The sequence below is a fragment of the Nylanderia fulva genome, unplaced genomic scaffold (genome assembly GCF_048542155.1).
Source record: "Nylanderia fulva isolate GAGA-0341 unplaced genomic scaffold, ASM4854215v1 Scaffold8, whole genome shotgun sequence".
Taxonomy (NCBI): Eukaryota; Metazoa; Arthropoda; class Insecta; order Hymenoptera; family Formicidae; genus Nylanderia; species Nylanderia fulva.
The window spans coordinates 1,961,464-1,984,046 of NW_028190916.1; the positions used below are offsets into that span (position 1 = coordinate 1,961,464).

Genomic DNA, 22,583 nt, shown 5'->3' on the forward strand with positions numbered 1-22,583 from the left:
CCGAACGTAAATCGAAACGGTCTATCGGCGTTCGCAAACATTGCCTTCAGTTTTGTCAAATAATTACGGTGTAAAATAAATGTGCAAGCGCGACTAATGTTAATTTTCACGCTCAAATTTCGCCTCGTGCGACGTCAATCGCGAATCAACACTTAAAAACGATCGTAAAAAAAGAAGTGTTTAAATGAAACGAAAATACATAATAATATTATAAAAAAAATACTAAGAAATACATTTATCAATCTCTCATGCGACTCAAATTTCACTGTGTGCACTGTGTGTTATTTTGATACAGAGATTAATTAAAATAATCGCGTTAAAGCAAACAATAAAATATAATAATCGATAACGTGATATAATTATCAAGTTTCGAGCGACACACGTTCCTTGCAACAAAGTGAATTGAATTTCTAAGTGCAGCCGTCCTTGCTACTATTCACACAGTGCAACAATGCAGGAGACACGAGTTGCAATAATGGTACACGCGCGTGGTACTCCCGAGAGTTCTCCATGCATCTCCTGTGTACACAACACAGGAGATACAAAGGAAAGGACGATGGAGAAAAGATAGACGAAGTTAAACACGATATATCCCATTATCTCTCTTTCTTACCCCGGCTTGTACTTACGCGGAACGAGATTAATTCTCGGCGCGAGTCCCTTCTATCTACGTCACGGAGCGTGCGTCTATCGTCTCAAGAAGGAGAGAAAGGAACCCGCTCTTTTTTCATCAGCCTTCATCTTAGACGACGACGACGACGACGACGATCGTCGCCACCGAGGCGAGAACTCGTTACGCCGCGGCATTAAATCTCGAATGATTTATGCGTGCGCAAAATAATCGCGTTCTACGCGCACCTGTATGCAATGCGAATAATTCTCTCGCGTTGAGAATGAAAAGGATCGTCCTTGGAGAGAGAAAGGCCAGGGAAGTTCGACGCAATTCGATCGCGTTTCTGGAAATACCGGCCTTCGGTTTGTGACATATTTCACATATTTCACAGGCGCCACTGATGCTAATTCTCTCTCATCGGGCTAATCAAAAGAATTGCTAATGAAGAATAAAATTACTCTGCTAGATATAAGTTGATTGGTTAATCATTTTTATTTCTGCCAAATGATTTTATTATTGATTATTCTCATGTTATTACAGTAATGATAATGATTCTTCACATTATTGCTGATAAATATATTTTTAATTCTTTACGCACAAACCATAAAAAAAAATAATTCCGGGGTTCCTTTGTAAATTTATTATTGATGAATTTACTATTGCTAGTTTTCTAATAATAGCGGAATTAATAGTAACACTTGAAGTTAGTTTCGAGCTGGCACTCGATCGGGGTCGTTTAAAGCAGGAAGAATCGAAGGTACGGACAGCACTTGGCAACGCATACGATTGATCGCATATCCCATCGGTCGTTCTCTTCGCTATAAATATAGATCGGGGATACCAGGTAGATCGCGTCACGAGCCTGCTTTTGGCGATATTCCACGTGGTCATACGTACCACTCGAAACTACTAATGGGGCGATTGGCCTCTCTTTCAAAATGGTACCATGATGATTGCTCTCATCCTATTTCACCTTGTTATATGTATATTGAGAACTCACTCTAAATTCATAGAAAAACTTTTAAGAGACAAATATTTGATGATTAGTGTTTAAAGTTTTTGCATATGTCAAAAAAAAATAAAAAATAAAAAAAAATATGAATAATTCGTCGATAGCCAAAGAATTTTTTTAATAAAAAAAAACAATGTTTTTAAATGGTATAAAAACCGGTTTCACTGATGTTGATCGCAAACATTAAAACGATTACTTGCAAAACTAGAATTAATGACGGAATACAAAAATAGTGAATGGACAAATAGTGGATGAAACAGAGAGCCGCCAGCAATGAAGCTCGCTTTCTCGAAATTGCAAGGTTCGGGCTCGATTCGGTTTTCCATTTCTAACGTGTACGTATATGATCAGGCGCATCTCGAGTTACTACAACTCTCACGACCTCACTCTCGTCGCGACGACCGAGTTCACCTCTGTGTGGGTTCGCTTTTCCCCGTCGCTTTCCAAAGGGAAGGTGCATTCGCGCGCGCCGGTACATATGAACACCTTGCGCGTATTGTGTACAGGATGCACGTAGCACAACTGGTTATGTTGCAGCAGCGGCGTATCTATACGTGCCACTGTAGAGGCGTAAAAGCCGCCGACGCGGATCGTGGGAATCGGGCCTTTCGGGAAAGTTTTTCCTCGACGCCCGTCGCCGTATATATACATATAAGTAACGACTGCGCATGGCAGCATGCAATCGCCGATCGATTCCTTCGATTAGCGAATTATAACGATAGAGATTCGCGGTCGCGAAGAGAGATACGAGACCGGTGAAAAGATGTGATCACGTATGTACCGTATATATAATACGTATACTTGTCTTCTTTTGCGTACTCGTCACGTCCGCACTGTCGCTTCCTTTCGTTTAACCGAGAACGGCGATTTAAATGACAGTCGACGGACGAGTAAACGCGAAATAAGCGACGACGGTCAGGTCAGGGTAATAGAGCTTGTTCAAACACGGGAAATTGCGTACCCTCGAGAGGTAGTAACGGAGTATCATTATCCGCTTTCAAACGCTGCGCCGATCTCGCTCGATTAAAAAATTCACACATATGCGCCGCGATATCGAAGCGTTGCGCCGCGGCTTTAACGATCGTAAGAGAAATTTTATTCCTCAAAGCTATTGACGAAACTCTTCCTCTTGCCACTGCAAAGATATTGAATTTCTGCACGTAGCACGTGCATCTCACTTGGATGATCGCTAATAAATATTCCTAACATTGCATATTTAAAAATATATATTTTAGTGAACGTCGACAATCGAACGCAGAACTTTCTGTTGTTAAAATCGTATATTATTACTTTATTGCTGCGCATTCGTATTTGCAGAGAAATTTCTAATCTTATAAAATGTTATGTGTCTCATTATCTTGCTTATGATTAAAAGAAAAAGATTTTCAGGAATAAAAATATGAATATGTATATCGTAAAGATATCTGGATATGTTTAATTGTATTAATTATATACAGTTATGTGTAATTTATTTAAGTGTATATAATTATTAATTTATATTATATATATATATATATATATATATATATATATATAAATTATATGTATATGCATACATGTACACAATATACAGAAAATTTACATAATATATACAATTAACACATATCTTTACGATATATTTTTGTTCTTATAGATATACAATTAATTCTGTAACAATTTATATATATACATATTTATATAAAATAAAAATATTTTCGAGTCAAAGAAACTTACGTTAGAGAACCGAAAGCGTGCATTATACGTACATCATGAATATAATGCGAAATCGTATTCTACGCAAGGACGCGTTAAAGTAGTTTTGCATCAACAATCACAGCTATGGTATCTGACTTTTAAAAAATTAATTTTTTAATGCAGAACATAGCACTTTATTTGTATAGTTTTATCAATTAAAAAATTAAATAAATTTAAAAAACTGCGCAAGTGGATTGAGATATCTCAATGTCGAATGCGAGTTATTTTATTTTTTAAACATTTTTAATTGATATAAAACTATAAATAAAATTATTGTTATTCCAAACAACTACAAACGCTACAATAGCTTCAGCAATCTGGAATAGCGAAAATACCGCTGATATAAATCTGATTTAACGCAATTCGTCGTTTCTTTTTAGATGATAATTTTATACTTGGAATATATACGTACACAAAGAAAAGAAAATTAGCTTAAACCAGAATTAGCCTTAAGGAACGTCGATTCCTCCGGCCCTAAAGGTTGAGACGAGAGGAATCTTTCGCCCTTTCTGGACTCTCTTCCATTGTCAAGGATCCGGCCGGTTCTGATGAATATAATTCCGAGGAGGAACGATTGAAGCGGACGATCCCTTGCGTCCTTGAAAGGGCGGAGGTGCTTTCTATATTTCTTACAACACGATTGTGTGTGTGTGTGTGTGTGTGTGTATACATACCTACTATATACATATTGTTCGATCGATATTGCAAGTGCGCGATATTTCGCCATGATATTAGTTACGAGACGGAGAAATATCGAATATCTGGAACGAAGTGCACAGAGAAGAAACGAGATGAAGAAGAGTGTTTGTATTTGTTTGCGTGTGTTTTCCTGCGAGAATGGCCGACTGCGTTAAAGCTGTTTCACACACAATGGCAGGTGCCTGTTTTACGTAAGTCATGCTTGCGTTCTCCTCATCGTCGTCGTTGTCATTTTTGCAACGATAAATCGTTCGTCATTGTCTTCTTCATTCTCTTTCTCTCCTTCTCTCCTCGTCTCAAGAATACTCGGGGGATATTGTTCTATTATTTCAGCTTCTCGCAAGAGATTGTGCCTAGAGTTTACGCATCCTCATAAAACACAGACAATTCGAATTAAGCCGACCACGTCTTAAGTGCGTCGAGTAAGCGTTGAGAAGGCGGGTGTGGCGTGGGAGAGGAAGTACAAAGAGTTTAATGGGCCTTTTTCTTGTACAACAGATTGCGTAGGGTTTATGAGCGGTTCATTTAGTTGCTGCATTTGATTGCCACATTAAAAATGCAAATTATTGAAAATAATTATTTCATATATATGTATATGTATTCAGCGTGAGAATAATAAGTATACAGCAGAGGAGATATTTAAACGTGATTAAACTTATTAATAAAAAAAATTAAGAGAAAGAGAAATTCTTATTCAGATATTAACAAATTTTCGAATTATTCTCGTCAAATATTTCTTTCAATGGTGTTGATCTTCGATTGATAAAATCAACTAAATTTTTCAAATATGATTTTAATATAATACATAAAAAATATTTTATTTGCTTATAATAATATATTAAACTACCTTGAAAAAGATTAGTGATTTAGCTTAGGGGGTTAATAAAATTATTACATGTTACTTGTGTATAAATGTATTAATATTTATTCAATTAAAAAAAAACGCATTTTAATTTATTTGCTAAAGTTTTTAATCTTACAATTTTAAGACATGGCACAACTATAGTGTGGATCTATAGTATTCATTCTCAATCCTCGGTGAATACAGTAAATTGCGAATGTTGTGCGTACTGCCCGTATACCCCAGATCCGTTATACGAGAATGAATTACGAGATGAAATCCGGATTGTATCACGTGCGTATGTATTCGCGTTTTTAGACGTCATTTCTAATTCAACAATGACGCACTTAAAAGCAACTAGATTCGAGTCCGAACTCGATCGAGACTGACACTAAAAAGAATCGTCGAGTCGTGCGCGTTTTAAACTGCGGAAATGCTCCGTTATTCCTTTATTACTACTGACTGTTACCGCGACTTTCCGTTACGCCGCGTTGACTCGACGAGAAAAAGCGGAGCTCGCGGTTACATGAAGTTTCATATCACATCCCTTTCTTGATATACAAGAAGGTATTTCCATGTGCATAAAATAACATATTTGAATTTTTTTAAATTAATTTTAAAACATTAAATTTTTAACAAGTTATGTACCAATCAATATAGCGAAAATTTCTATTTCACATAAATAGATAAGCAAATTATTGTAAAAATTATGTCGTTACAATCATGTCGAACAATAAGAAAAATCTTACGTAACACGTTTATCATTTTCGAAGGATCTAACTCGCCATTGTGTAACTATATAACTATAACGGTAACATTGCATCAGCAACTTTAACCGTTCAGCTGAGATTTATGCAATTGACAAACTTCAATTACATCAAGAAATTATTATAAATAGTCTCAAGAAATATTAACGTAAAAGTTTCCAATTTTGGAAAGATTCAACAACGCATGAGAAAATGGATACCGCGGGCAGTTGTACTTGCTGAATAAAACTCGAGGGGAATTTGCCGAAAATTCAGTCGATCGCAATACGAATTCACGATCCGTCAGCCGTCACGTGAATATCGACGTGTTCCCGTTAGCGATCTTAACGGGTCGTATTTATCGGGCGCGCGCACGTCAGCTGCCGATGAAAGCGTGGAGACGAACGATTAATCCGTTAATCGACCGCCGACCACTTGTGAAGTAACGCGTCTCTTCCGTACACCAAAACGCGAACATACAATTTTGAAAGAACGACAGCTGTTTATGGGTGCGCGAGCGAATTCTGCTCTCTGGATGTTTTCTTACTTATAACGAGTCGAGCGGAAATCGTCTTCGGTAACGAGCACGTGGATTACGCGCATGTGGGAAACCTTTAATCGTGGATCGACTAGGGAGTGTACGAATAATTGCTCTCGTCATTTACTACGTCACTTCGCTCTCGCCGCAAGAAATCAGCCGCAAGTTTGCCCCGTAAATACTTCCGTGTTTTCAGCTTTGAAAAATATTTCGCGGATAGACTGCATAGTAGTTAGCGTTGATAATAAGTTCACATTATTCTTATCTACCATAATGCGCATTACGCGCGTAATTAACACTATTATGTATATAATTATAATATTATAACAGTGCGCAAATTATGATATATATACTCTCTCGGATTTCTCTTCTCTCCCTCTGCCCCCCAAAAAATATTCTAATCGACACATCGAATAAACAGTCTGCGAACGCGAAACTAATTTTGGATCGTAAAGTGTGCCGCGTATAAAAGAGGGGAGCGAGCAAGTGGTTAACGTATATCAATATGTCCCATCATCGCCATCTCCAACATATGTTTCGCCCTATATTGTACCTATAAGATCCAATGGGTTATGATTAAATCCGAGACTATCCCCCTCGTGTGCTATCTTGACGTTGTAAAATAATTTTACGAGATACCGTTATATTTGCGTACATGCACCGGCGCGGCGGGCGCCGAAAGCCGTAAAATTGCATAAATATAGGCGGTCGCGAAATGTCGGCGCTAAGTGCTCGCCTATCTGAAGATTCCGCCGTTGATGCATTTTAGCGAATTATAGCTAGTTCGCTCTGTCCGCAACGACGCGGACAAAGCAATTCGGGAGAGCATATTTTTATGCAACGCAACGGTAGTGTAGGTATGTATACACGCATTCGCGCACGTACGCGCGTGCGAAAAATCGGCGATCCTACACGTGGCTGCGTGCCTCTCTCTCTCCTTTCGTTGCGTGTGTATGTGCGTGACCGTTATGCAATTGCGCGCCAACCGAAAGCATGAAAATAAAACGCGACTGCTCCTCTCCCTCTGAGGTGAAGGACGCGCTGGAATGCCGCGACGATGGCGATGCAAGATGCAACGCTATGCGACACGTCACGATGCGTTGTAAGGCGCTGAGATATCTTTTCGGTCATCTAACCCTAGGCGTGTCCTAAATGACCACAAGATTTGACCTTCGAAAATTCACACTTTACGCTTGTAATATTGCATTGAATAATATTTGTAATAAATTAATTTATATATCTGATCTCTAATATAGTATAAAGAGAAAATATTAATTGTTATTAAAAGATGAATAATAAAAATCTACACAGATATTTTCTCTTAAAATTCACCCTAAAAATCATATATATAGTAAAATTAATCAAACATTTTTATCTGATTGTGATAGATATCAAGTAATATTATTTTATTGTTGTAAATATTAATCAAAGAAACTCTTATAAAATTCTTCCAATATCATATATCGTTTCACGATTATCACACGGAAAAAAATTAGCTATAGCTATATCAAACATGGAATTTAATTATGATGCTTAAATTTTAGCTATGATAGCTAATATTTTTAGCTATACAGCATATTCTCTATTAAACTATATTACTCTATTAAACTATATTATAATTATATACATACTATAAGCTAAAATTTAGGCATGATAACTAAAATTCAGGTTGCAATATAGGGACAGTTAAAATTTAGCTAAGATAGCTAATTTTTTTCCGTAGATGATTTTCAGGGTAAAATTCTAAGAGAACATTATCTCTGTGTATAATATAAATGCAGCTTAAAAAGCAATTAAACGCAGAGGTAATTTTCAAATTTATTGGACTTAAAATTTTTCAATTTTCTGCGTCTAACTTTTAAATTCATAAAAATCATATCTCAGGTAATATTCTTTTCATTAGATTATCACGTAAAGATTTAATATAATAATAATAATAATTTATCGCACTAATGACTAGGAATTAAATTACAAAAGAATTCGTGTAGGAGTTGGCTTTTACTGTCGATTGTGACATTTTCCCGCAACGATGCGGCATCACTGGCCACGTAATTCACACCGAGAGGAGTGGAGGATGAAAATGGCTTCGTCACGATATCGGTGACTTCCGTCGAATCCTCTCGCGCGGAACGCGAAGCGAGCGAGCATCGCATCCCATCGCATTGCATTGCATTGCATTGCATTGCATTGCATCGCCACTAGCGGCGGCGCGGAACAGGTGCATCTAAGTCGGTGACTCGTATGCCAACGGTATCTCGCGTGTGCGTTTTTGCGTCTTCTAAGGATCTTCTAAGGATGAGGTCAACGACATCCTCGCATCAGTGACAAGTCACAGCGCTTTGTTGTACCACGAGAAACTTTACGACTAACATTACGAGCAAACTCGAATCAGATCACGCTTAGAATAGACAATAACAGTATAGCGTAACGATCAATTAGTATATTGATTCTATAGCGTAGGGAAAGACGCAAGAAAAATTAAATAGCGAATATTCAAAATATAAATTTATTTTTTTTCAAGGAAATATAAAAATGCCGAAAATGGAATCTACACGCGTGTAATTTCGATATTATCAAATCGAAGTCACATCGCAAAAATAACGGGCATCATCCGTAAAGTTACGAATCTAATTTTACGGTTTAAAAACATAATGGATATTTCTCTATCCACCTTACCCATCTAAATTAACGAGAACGCAACGTCGAAACGGAAGAAAGCGGAATCGACGGGTAAAGTCAGTCGGGAGAGCACGCCTATATAATATCGCAATGCTTTTAGCCGCGGGCGTAACCGAGTCCGCAAACCGAGTCCGCAAACCGAGTTTACGAACAGCTGTATCGTCGATAATTGTTACGCGCGTGTACATACTACGCTTACGCGAGCATAGGTATACGCATCGTGCGTTCCGCATCGCTCGTTCCAGCTGTCCTCGTTTGCTGGGTTACTGGCTCATTTTCAACGTTTTCCGCGCGTTTCCGCGAATCATCAAGACGATTTATCGGTCCGCGGATAGTATTAATTTCGAAATAAACGCAATTTTTCCAGCCAGTCCGCTGCCTATCGCTATGTTCGCCTTTGATTCGCCCTAATACGACGTTTAATGAGCTCGGTATATAAAGTGTTATAAACACATTATTCATATTTGACATACATCGCAATCTCTAAAAAGTTAATTCTGCTTATCGCACTCTATTTACAGATTTTTTTTGCATCTGAATAAGAGATTCATGCAATTATTTTTCAAAGAAAAAGCAAGTTAGTAAGTACAGTTTTCGAGAAAACAGATTAAACATTTTTTTTTCTTAACATTAGAGAAGTTTAGTAATATGATATATAGCATAGGTTTTCTCGGAATTTATTTCTTTCTGTCAGAAAAAATTTATAGTGCAATTAATAAATTACTTCAAAGCAAAAGTAATTTTATTGACAATCCATCAAATTAGAATATGCATGTCTAATTTATATATATATATATTAGAATAATTTATAATTTTAGATACATGCAACATATATTATTCGTAAATAAACAAATAAAATATATAAAATATAAAAGTACAGTTATATGTTTATACTATACACTATAGGTTTATTTCCAAGAGGAAAGATGCACATTATAAAATAATGTTGACAACAGAATGATTACGCAGTAAAGACTTGTGCGGTTTTCTTTCTTCATCAACTATTTTCAAACCGCGTGCCTATTCTCACAAATGCATTTTGAATGGATGGTTCGCAGGCTCAATATCCCGCGGCTTCGAATGAGCGAAAATATGAGGCTCGAGAGACTGCGAGAGACTGAGAAGCCACAACGACGCGTTCGAAGAGCTAAAGCAGGTCGGTCGGAAATAAGCACAAAGCCCACTGTCAGCTGCCAAAAGATTTCTCGGATCGCATTGTGCGGCCCTGTTCGACTTGTAAAGATTCGAGAGTATACCGTGAAACCCATATAAAGAGCTCTTTTTTCCAAAGTAATATTTTATACAACTTTTTTTCCAAAGTAATATTTTATACAACTTTTTTTCCAAAGTAATATTTTATACAACGCGCGCTATTATTGAAAATGACAAAAAAGATTGTTGATCGCTAAACATAAAAATATCAAAAAACTGCTGATAATAATTTTTTATTATCTGATAAAACCCAAAATGACTTTTTACACTTGCATTAATATCTCATCACTTTATTTATGAGAGCATTTTCAATTAGTATAAAATTTATAAATAGATCCTGTTTTATTGGAAAATAATTTTATATATAAATATAAGTGTGTTGTGTGATATGATATTTTTAACACATATTTTTATAAATAGATTATTTTATTGGAAAACAATTTTACACGAATATAAGTGTAAAATTATTTTCCAATAAAATTGATTTATTTATAAATGTTATATTTATAATTAATATGTGTCAATAACACATCATCATATAAATCACATTTTTGTGCATCTAATATACAAATACACACGTGCATATATGTATAAATGTTATTTTAGATGAAGAATGTTTTTTCTTTGAGATAGATAAATATATTTAGATGTACAGAAAATATATTTAAATATAAATTATTTAGATATATAAAGGATAACATGTAGATATAAAGAAAACAATATAGACAAAGTGGCATATGTAACGGATGCACACATGTACTTTGTACATTGTAAAAGATGAAACTATCCGGATAATTTGTTAATGTGTGTTTCAAATAGTAAGAACAGGCGCCGTTAAAATATATCTCTCTGTCGGAGCAGAGTCTAACGAGTGAATTGTGCAAAAGGATCCGTCGTATCTCGGTATTTTAATAAGAATCGACTATTCAGCCCTCTCCCGGCCCGGTAGAAACGCGATCCTGCGTAGATTGCGCGGTGGCAAAGCATTACGCGTTTAAATCGAGCGAGCAGTTGGCGAGTATCCAATCGTTGATCCGATCGCCTAATGAGACTTTAATCGCCGGTAGATTAAATTTAAATTACGACTTAGCCGTCCAAGTATTCGCTGTGCACTGTGTCTTTTTTTTCTCCCTTTGTATCTTTTTCCTTTCCATCCCCTTGTGTGTCCGCGGCGTCATGGTATTTATTTTTCTGAGACAAAGGTTAGCTCGGGTCCACGTAAGTGCATCCCCGATGCACGCCGGAATGTGGTTCAATCTACCAGTGCCACGCCATGCGATACGCGATCGCGCGGTTTGATTTATGCACGTAGATATTTAGTGGCACGAGTCAGAGAGAGAAAATAAAAAAGGAAAATAGGTTTCTCGTAAACCAGGCATGTCGCGCGATTGCGAACATATTATCGAGCAGTTATTCGTGCATATTTCTCTGAAAAGTTATCTCCTGTCAGAAAATACCGAGAGATCCCTGATCAATTTCAAAAGTGAAATTCATAAATTTAATAAAATAACAGACGAGCGAAGAAATCTCGCGCAGTATTCCATCATACATTTCATCTCGTTTTATCTTGTTTTTTAGATACAATTTCTTAGATTCTTTTATTAATTACGGACTTCTTTTCACATAAATTACGCGTTGATGCGTATGATTGTTTCTTCTGACAGCTATATGTGATTTAGAGAGTAAGCTTGTATTTTTACCGTAATTTATTCCGGTCAATAACACGTTCTTCTCGTTTCAACGGCTAAAGTCTCACAAAGTTCTATGAGTCTACGAGACTCACAGCTTGAGAACCGCTATTTTAAACTCTGACAAGGCACAATGCACACGCAGCGTCGTATAAATAGTTGGAATAGAATACAATCATGCGATTTATTAACATTATATTATATTTTTACGAATCCATAATTAATTTATTATTGTGAGAGAAGCTAATTATTTTTTATCAACTGCCAAACAATTCCTTTCTTTCATATACGTAACAGATTACAAATAAATCTTCTAAAGCTAGTTTTTCTCAATCTATTATTAGTAAATATATCTACAATTTTTTTCTTGATGAAGGAAAAAAGGTCGAGAGATAATTAAATTGTGACTAATGCTAAGTCAAAGAACTTAAATGGTTAAAGATAAACAGTTGGAAGTACAATATATGAGAAAGGTATATCTATATCTTTTAAAGCTAGTTTTTCTCAATGTGTGTTAGTAAGTGCTGTCAAAGAACTTAAATGGTTAAAGATAAACAGTTGGAAGTACAATATATGAGAAAGGTATATCTATATCTTTTAAAGCTAGTTTTTCTCAATGTGTTAGTAAGTATCTCTAGGCTCTTTTTTTGGGGGACAAAACCCAGAAAAAAGCCGAGAGATAATTAAATTGTGACTAATGCTAAGCCGAAGAACTTAACTGTTTAAAGATTAACAGTTGGAAATGCAATATGAGGAAGATATCGATATCGCTTTAGAACATAGTCAATAAAACGGGCAAAACGCGTTCACAGCTGTCTCGTTCATCGATTCTGTCTCTCTCTCTTTCTTTACATACTTGAAGTACCCGGATTCCTACGTACATAATAGCAGACGACAGGCCGATGACTATAATTATCATATCTACGTATAACAGGTGTCGCACCTACTCAACATGTTTTTATCAACATGCTTTTATCGTACGTGACCGGAATGTAGAGGTACGAACTACATAATAACTGTCACATGTTTTGCGTGCATACAATCGAATGTAAATTATCAATGGCGCCGCAGATATAATCCGCTTGTTTAATCCGTCTGTGACAATACGTCACGATGATACGTAATTTTCGATGACAGTTACATTGCACTACGTGCACTTATTTTTCGTATCATTGTATTCAAATGAAATATTCTCGTTATCTTGAAAACGCAATTTTTTTATCTACCTATTCACGAGACGAGTTTAAAAGATGTCTGAAAGATTGTGACATCATTAGGATTCTGTTTTAGACATTATTGTAAGAGTATTATTAGCATAACATAATTCTCACACGATAAAAAAAATTAAATGATAATCTGACGTGATTTTTTTGTCGGATAAGTTCTTGAAAAATTCAAATTGTATGTTATACTCTTTAATATTAAAGAAAGAGAGAGAGGAGGCAGAGAAAAAATACTAGGTTTTCTTAGATATTATTTCGTAGCCAAACAAAGAAGCTTCACATGATAGAGTAGGTTGAGAAGCCATATATTTGAATAGGATGTAGTCGTCGCACAATGTGTAACCTCTGAATGTTGTCTTGGTTTAACTCCGTTTTTTACACATGTAAATATGCGCAATAAGATCCGAACAGATTTAATGATGTCTAGATCCATGCATACGTATCAGTCGATCTAAATATTGAAGGGTTTCCTGTTTCCTGTGTTTAATAGATGCAGAAAAAATTATCTTACAATTAATGTTATGGATATGCGAACAAGGAGAGAGTTAAAAGTGAAAACTAATATTTTATTTTTTTTTTCATTATGTAGCTATCCAGTATCAATATTAATTATATAAATATATACTATAACGAGATTGAAAAAAATTATTAGAATTAAATTAAAATATTGAAGTGACTGTGTGTGTGTGTGTGTGTCACAAGTGCTATTCTATTCAGAGAAATCATCAACGTTGCTATATGTATATGAAGCCGAGTTCCCATGTTAGAGATAGAGGTCAGAAAAAGAGAGAAAATGCTGTGAAAAGAGAGACAGACTGCGTGTGAACGTTTCTTTTTACCTCATTGAGGGGCTTTCCTTGCAGGAGAGTAAATAGTCACCTGTGAGAAGGGGGTCATTTTCACAAAAACGAGGGGAAAGCTCGTTCGAAGCAACATCGCAATGGCACATCGCGTATAATATTCACTTTGGTAAGAATTCTCAAGCTTATCTCTTGACTGATTGTTTGTACACACGCGTTACCTCAAAAATGATTTTAATGTGCGACTTCGTGCGAAATATCCTAATTGCCGATAATTGTGCATGACTGAAGTTGACCTTCAAAAACCGTCGGTTTACGGAGATAAACGAATAATCGTATGGTTTCTTAATGAAGATGAACGTGCAGCGTAAAGGCGATTTCACTCTTTCATTCCGCTAAGATCCACAATTTATCAATGTGATGATTAGACTTGCGTGATCTGCGGAAGAAACTCGCGGAGTAATGATACGTTAGAGACATATATTGTAAGAAAGAGTGAAATTTTCTGTATAAATCACGCGTTACTAGAATGGACATTATTTTCATTCAGTTTCCGTATTGTAAAGTATAAGAATCTAAGAATAATTTATGCCTAAGAGTTATAAATTACTCACGAATCTCTCTGTGACTCTAATCTGTGACAACAGCAAAAGAAGAATCTTAATTTATCTAAGTTATTTTTTATGCAAATCAAAATTTATTCCGTTATTCAACTCACTTTTGATTTGTTGTATCACGCATATCGTTCTATTGAAGCTGCCGAAAACCTTTATAGAATAGGCGAGCAAAGTCAGACTGACAGGAGTCAATTGAGAAGGTCGCAACATCGACAATGATATTATCTCATTACAATGGAGACGGTTACGATGTAGAAATGTCACGCATACATATTTACGTCATAATATATATATATTGTGGGAGATAATAAGAGTACATTCTTAACAAGTCTTTCTTTAACGAGATTCGTTGGATTCGCGCGTTGATATCCGCGAATTATTAATACAATAACGTGCAGGTGTACCGGATGGAAATCAACTTGACGGAGCATCACTGTGATGCAGAGAAAGTTAGTGTCGCGATGCGTGCACGTTAACTTTTTCATCATCTTTCGCGGTGCATGTCGCTTGTCGTCGTCGGAGTCCGAATCGGTACAGCAGGAAAGTAGAGGAACGCGAACTCGCGCTTACCGCATGGCCTATACTTCGCGGCGAATATACATACTTCGGTGACGATGAACCGGTTTTCTAAACCGGGAGAAAATGGCAAATGCAGATGCGAGCGAGTATAATTACGGCGACGGTATAATTTAATATGTCGGTCGACGTCGATTAATCTATACGCGCTCGGGCGAACTATATTTAGACATTCCGCGATATTTTCGATGTGTTCTCGCGCTCGTGAATCTTTCTCCGGCTCGCTAATAAATACCGTAAAAACTTACCGTTAATTCGTCAATTACACGAGTATATGTATGAAATTATGTGTTCACGAGTAAGCGTTCTTTATTTCATTCTAATTTCACAAATTCGCGTAAAAAAGATTGAATTTTTTTATATTGTATTTACACGCAAGGACTGTTTATACAATATATAGCTATATAATCGTGCGGATGTACGCGGCTGCGTCGCTAAGAGGAGGCGGTAAGAAGAAATAATTGCTAAGTGCATTAAGTCTATTAGCGCTTTTGCCGGCCAGGAACCGACAAGTCACTCTCTATCTACTGATGCTCCGCTCGTTTTAATTAATTGCCTTTTTAATATTTTGCGAACATCCCTTCCTTGCGGTCATCCTCGTGCATCGACCTCTCTCTCTCTCTCTTCTCTCTCGCCATCTATTTAAATGATATCAGATAAAGGTATATATCGAAAAGAGCTTTGAAAGGATTATCGGGTCTGAGGAAAGTATGTATAATAATCGTGAAAGCGCGACAGCCGACTTCCTCCGTGACTATTAAAGCGTACAAATAAGCAGCTAAAAACGAATCATCGATTTCTACCGGCGGTCATCCTCTCCCGTCTACCCGTTCGCGCATTACGATTGTTAGGATTTCCGGTATCGAGTTATAAAGAACAGGAAGCGACGCGTGTTTCCTCCACCTGTGTTCCGCATGTAGAGCAAATCACGTCGATTACGTCGTTGTTCGATAAAAACGTATGATTTGTTTTTAACGATGTAGTCGCAGCGTTAACGTCAAATAGCGTCGCGGGGCGACTACGAGATTTTTATACGCCGGATTTTATAACTTATAAAATTAATTAAAAAAATGAAATTATTCTTGGTTATAAAATTAATGTTATATATGACGCGTATAAAAATCGATATATATAATACATATACAATATAATTTATAATTCTAATATTCAGCTAATTATTAAAACACAATATTAAAAATCAAGAAAAATAACGTGTCATCAAGGTTGTCCATTCGAATGTGTGAAATTGCCATACAAACTGTGGGGAATTGTAATTTGTACATCGAGATGCGGATGGCACGCGGCTTTCTAAATTTGTATCAAATAACTAACTAAGAAACGTCACTTTCACCGGATCGATCAATTTCGCGTCACAACATGCAGTTAGATTAAATCCTGACATGAAAGAGTATACTCTTGTGATCCGAAAATTGCTTAAAAACTCGAATAAATTACAAAAAAGATAATTCTGGGATACAATTGGAAGCTAACAAGCGAATTGTCGGTATATATACTTTTATACAATATATCATAAGTAAAAAAACCGTAGCAATAAAAGATTTTAAACTCTTTGAAATAAGACTACCACGAGATAATACGGAGAAATACCACATGATATTGATCATCGTAAGTTAACTCGAGGCGTAGGTTGTCAACACCTTAGGCTATTCGTTTTTTCTGTCACGGTGAGAAAATGACGAATGACACTGGATTAGCATTTAAATCCTAAATCCTCGCATTTAAAATAAAGCTTTAAAAATGTAAACACGAACAATGTAAAAGAAAAAATAATTTTATTTAATGATTTTAATTATTTTGTTAATTATTTTAATTATTTCGTATATGCAAAAGTAAAATAATATTAATACTTATATTCTTGTGTATAAAACTTTATCGCGATATTTATCAATCAAATACTTAAAATCAAAGTATTAGCAGTTTAGATCATAGCACAAAAATTAAAAAAATATCATATATTTGAAAAATTAAAAAGTTTTTAGATATCTTTCGTAAGTTTAATATATTTAAATATATTTTAATGCGTGTAGATAATTCTAAAAAGATTAGATTAACATATAGAATTCTATCTCTGCGAGTGAAACATTTCGTGATTACAAACATAAAAGAATGAATTTCATGACGATCACAACTTGCGGAATTATTTCACAAACGCGGCGTTATAAATCAACTGCAATTTAATGGCGTCTATTATGTAACATGCCAAAATAACATGCGAAACAGCGTTGGTCGTCCTAATGGAAACATGTTCGCACGACATCACGCAACGAAAGACCCGGTGGAAAGAGACCATCCGTTCAATTTGCATCGTTAATTATTAACTACGTAATAACATTCACGCTAATATGGCCATAAAAAGATCGAATCAACAAAAACATTCATAGCAATAATCGAACGTCTTCGAATTTGTTGATATTAACGTGTGTTCAACGTTGACTTCAATTATAAACAAATTTATTTTCTCTGTTACACGAATCTTTCTAAATATAATAATAATACTTTTAAAAGGAATTTCGAATAAGCCAGACTTGCTTAACTTGATATAACTAGAATTGAGTTGACGCAACTAACAATAAGAGCGATTTCGTTATATCAGGCCTTAAAATTGAGCGGCTCATTTCTCAATTCCTATTTGCATACCTTTGTATAATTCGTCAAAAAAACGCTCTTTCGAGTTACTCATTATCTTTGTTGAATCTACTATACACCGCATCATTTTTCCTTCAAATATATTCTAGAAATTATGATTTCACTTACAAAAATATCTTGTTCACCTCACATGACGATATCAATTATGCAATCAGTTCGCTATAAAATGCGTTCTTTTAAATTACGACTGATTCACTGTAATCGAAACTGTTTGCAATGAAACTATTTTCGATATCTTTCATTATGACATCTTGCACGTCCAACGTAGACATCCTTATTTCGAAAAAACAAACGCATTCCATTATCGCGCAGGATCGTGTGACTTCACACGGATACACCGTAGTACGGAATTCGCGACGACGCGTCGTGAATTAAAAATGGATTTGGGTCAGACAGTAGCGGTAGCGGCTTGCTAAGTCAAGAAATGCGATCTCTCAGGTTTACGATCTCTTTCCCGGGCGCAGAAATGTTCGTTCGTTTGCTCGCTCGCTTGTTATCGTACGCCTTTCTAAATTCTCGCGTGCGATTTCCACGAAGCATCGTCGCGAACCCATCTTATCTCGGCGTCTCTTACCTTGCGAGAGATGCTTTTCCTGCGGCACGCGTCGAGTAAAATATCCACAGAGAGAGTGAGAGAGAGACAGGAGACACCGATCCTCGCACAAGAGAAGATGCTGGAGACGAAGAAGAGCTATGGCGGGTGGCTCCGCAGACTCACCCGAGGTCCGTGCGCTTGTCAAAACCAACTTATCGATCGCACTTGAATCCGCGGTACATGAGCCGTGTACGGATATCTCTACCACATGGAAGAGAGAAGGTATTTCACTGCTATCGCTCGAACGTTGCGTTAGAGCATGAAATCCGAGGAGTACTCGCGCGCGAGAGAGAAAGGAGAGAGAGAGAGAGAGAGAGAGAGAGAGAAAGGGACGCGAAGAAAGACGGCCAAGACGCAGCGCTCAGGCCGGTTCACCGTGAGGAACTGATCCGGTAGGCTGGCTTGTTTGCTACGCGACCGTGCGCTCGGTCGTTTCCGTGCCCGCTCGTGCTCGCTCGGCGGGCCTTGCTCATCGGCTCGCCTCGGACCGTTTCCGCCGCGACTCGGACGCGGGCAACCTCGAACGAACATTTGCGCGGGTCGAGGCCGAACGCCGAGAACGAGAGAGAAGAGGCTTCTTCTGGTATACTCTCCGGGGCTGTTACATACCTCCGTCTCTTCCTCGACCTCGCGCTCGTTAACTCCGCGACAATTCGTCACTCTCTGTTCTTCGCTAAATGAAGCTGCGGACGAAGCCGGTGGACGGTAGTAGACGTCCATTATTGACCGCGAAGAAAAGTAGAAGCGAATCGCGTAATCTCCGTGGCGCGGTTTCCCGCCACGAGAATCTCAAGCTTTTGTCGAGGATCTTCTCCTCACGGTAGTCTTTCAGCGCACGAAAATATACGGTACGATACCTTCATTTATGTACAATCTATAGGTAGGCAAAGATGGTATCAAGAAAGATGAAGGGCGAACACGAGAGGTTAAGCTTTCGTATTACGTTCGAGTTCGATACAATCGATAAATGCATATTTTACTATTATCGCAATCATGGTGCTGTGAACAAATTTAGTATTATTACTTTTTTGTCATATTTATAGAATTTTGCTATACTGTTGGAACATGTAAAAAATGTATTAAAATGAGCGAAATAAATATCAAATATATGTATATGATTAATTGACGTTTATTTCACTTATTTTATACATTCCACAGCATATATTATAATACAATTTATATAACATACATTATAATATATTTATATACATATAATGTTATAATTATATAGAATATTATATACTTTATACACTGGAAAAAATTTGTTAATTTGACTAAATTTTTTAATGAAATATTATTTTGTTAATTGAACATATAAGAATGTTTAAATTAAATATAATATATTAAATCTAACAAAACGTATATTTGACTTAAATACTAATATGTGTTCAATTAAAAAAATAGTAATTTATCAAGGTCTTGCAAAGTTAACAAATTGTTTTCTTCAGTGCATACAATGATTATTATTCCGCTAATTTTATATATACCTATATATATTAATAGTTAGAATTGTCAATTTTAAATATTATTATTAAAATTTGTATGTACATATTGACTATCTGTTTCGATTGAAAAATGATCCTTCAGTGTATGAAAAAATATTTCACAAGATTGAATCAACGTGGGTTCTCGTAATTGATTAATTATAAATGTTATATATGTGAATCGTAACAAAATAATCGATTGGCAACGCCAAATTCTTACTGACGTACGCCCGGGCTATACGAGTGGGCTTTAAATTATGACCAGGAAGATGCCGCATTCTTCTTCTCTCTTTTCTTCTTTCTCGTTCTCTTTCTTCGCATCTCTCATCCGGATCCTTTGTTTCAGATCCAGGCTCTTGTCCTTCCCTAGATGCGCGACACGCACGATCCTTTCTTCTCGCCAGCCTGGAAATGAGAAACGCCAAGAGCAAGGCTCATTTTACCGCCTTCGGACGAACATGACTGCGTAGAGTCGTAGAGAATTGATCAAAATTCGATCCATCCATTATATAAGGTAAGTTGCATGCTTTTTTAAAGTGGAATAATTGAACGTTGCTTCAAAATTTAAATGGCAACAATTTCAGTCTTCTATTAGACTGACAATAAATAATAAAAGTTGTTCCTTTCATGTATGTGTGTTACATCGAATAAGATATTTATTATCTTATAAATTTTCATTATTCAATTCTTCATAATTCAGAATTATATCTGATTCCAAAATACAATTTTTTAAATTGAGAATTTATAGTTATTAAAGAAAGAATGTTATTTATCACTGCGGTTAAAAAATTCTTTTCGACATATATCGAGATCGTTTGAACAGCGAATCAGTTAGGTAATGCTAATCGACGAGATAAAATCTGACCAAACATTATTTCTTTTATAATAGAGAACTTTAAATTGCATAGAACACAATTTATGATAATGGTCGCAGATATCGATGAAGGAGTTTTAAAGGTCTATTGTTAAACTGATTAAATTAACGATATGAGATATGATAAGCGTTTAATGCATATTTTGGCTATTATTCACTGGAATGATAGAGAATGATGTAGCGTTTATATATTAACATCTTACGAAGGAACATTTTATGTTAAAATCTGCTGAATCATATTCTGGTAATTTTTTTATCTTTTAATAATAAATATTTCTCTTTATTGAATTACGTTCACCGATCGACTATTACTGGTCGATTGCAGGTCTCAATTCCAATATGTATCGAATGCATTTGACATTCCGAGCATTTACACTCGTTGCATGCCTCTCGCATTTTGATTTCGGGTAAAAAAAGAGACTATTATGAACTCCGGTTTGTAGCGGACGCGTTTTACGCTGTCCGCATAATAATTGGTGTAGACATCCGTCGTGTTTTCGAAACTGAACTTTCTACCGATTCGCGATTAAGAGACGACAATCCGCGTGATCGCGGGACCGCGAAAAATTTTGATCGGGAAGAAGAAAGTCAACGAAAGTGATCTTCACTGACTTCCGCACGATTAGGTTTATTCCTATTCTTGTCGCGTTGCTCGACGAAAGTGATACTGTAAATACATTCCTGATTCTCGACAAGCGCCGCGAAATCTATTTATTCATGGAATATAGAAAGGATGACCTTATATCGTTTTTCGTTAGAAAATCTATCAGTAACCTATGGTAGAAAGTGTCGAAAAATCACGTAAGTATCACGACTGGTTTGATCTTTATTAATTTTGATTCCTGAAACATTTATTGCATTTCTTATCACGTATCGATTAATATAATAGCACTTTGTGTTATCTCGACTTGAAATAAATCCTCGTCGAGAAGAAGAAACTACATACGCATGATTTATATATGTTTCGATTTATTAATTTTTTTATAATCTAAGAATGTGAGATACACAAACATTTTTTAGGTATTAATAAAAATAGATCAATTCAATGGAAAGAAAGAGAAAAGAAAATATATTAAATAATGTTAATTATCGGTGAATTTAGCATCCGACTTCTTAAAAATTAATTTTTTAATAAGAAAAATAGCATTTTATTTGTAGTTTTTTTGTAGTAACAATAATTTTGTTTGCAGTTTCATCAATTACAAAATAAAATTTTCAAAATGACTCGCACCCGAAATGAAATATCACACATTCGCGTGCGCAGTCTTTTTAGAATCATTTTTAATTGTTCTAATTTTGCTTTCGTTCGTAGTTGTATAGTTTAAAAATTATAATTGTGTAAACAAATGATCAAGAGTAAACTTTAACAATTTTGATGATTTTTCAAATCTATTTATTCAGACTCGTTGGTAGTTTATGCTTATAGCAATTGTAATCGAAATTTATATTAACACAAACAACTATAAACAAGTCTGAATTATCTGGAAAAAGCAGATTTGAAAAATCTTTAAAATTGACAAAGTTCACTCTTGATCAGTTTAAAGTTTAAACTATTGCAATTTCTAAACTGTGCAACTACAAACGAAACAAAAATTACTGCAAAATATAAACAAATTAGAAAATATTCTAAAACAGATTGCACAAGCAGATTTGAGATATCTTAAAGTTAGATGCTGGTCATTTTAGGTTCTTTTTTATTTTTTAATTGATGAAACTGCAAACGAAATGATTGTTAATACAAATAACTGCAAACGAAATGCTATCATTTTCGTATTACATAATTAATTTTTAAAAAGACCGGTGCTAACTTAATATATAGCTTTAATTATTATTATCAGTTTTTGATCGCAGATTTTTTAAATAGGAATTTAACTTTTAATTAACATAATAAAACAACGTTATAAATGATTAAAGAATTGAGATTTAATCTCGATTGCTAATTAAAAAGTTTATTTCTCTTGCTTCAAAATTTTCAAATCTTGACG

At 35.6% G+C, this 22,583-nt stretch overlaps 1 protein-coding gene across 1 annotated transcript in view; it reads right to left on the reverse strand.

The window, feature by feature from the left end:
* smash (smallish) overlaps positions 1-18,636 on the reverse strand; it is a 62,666-nt gene extending 44,030 nt beyond the window's left edge. Inside the window, 1 exon segment of the mRNA XM_029307840.2 lies at positions 18,220-18,636. The gene's annotated coding sequence lies outside the window, so the exon portion shown is untranslated.
* Between the last annotated feature and the right edge of the window lie 3,947 nt (positions 18,637-22,583).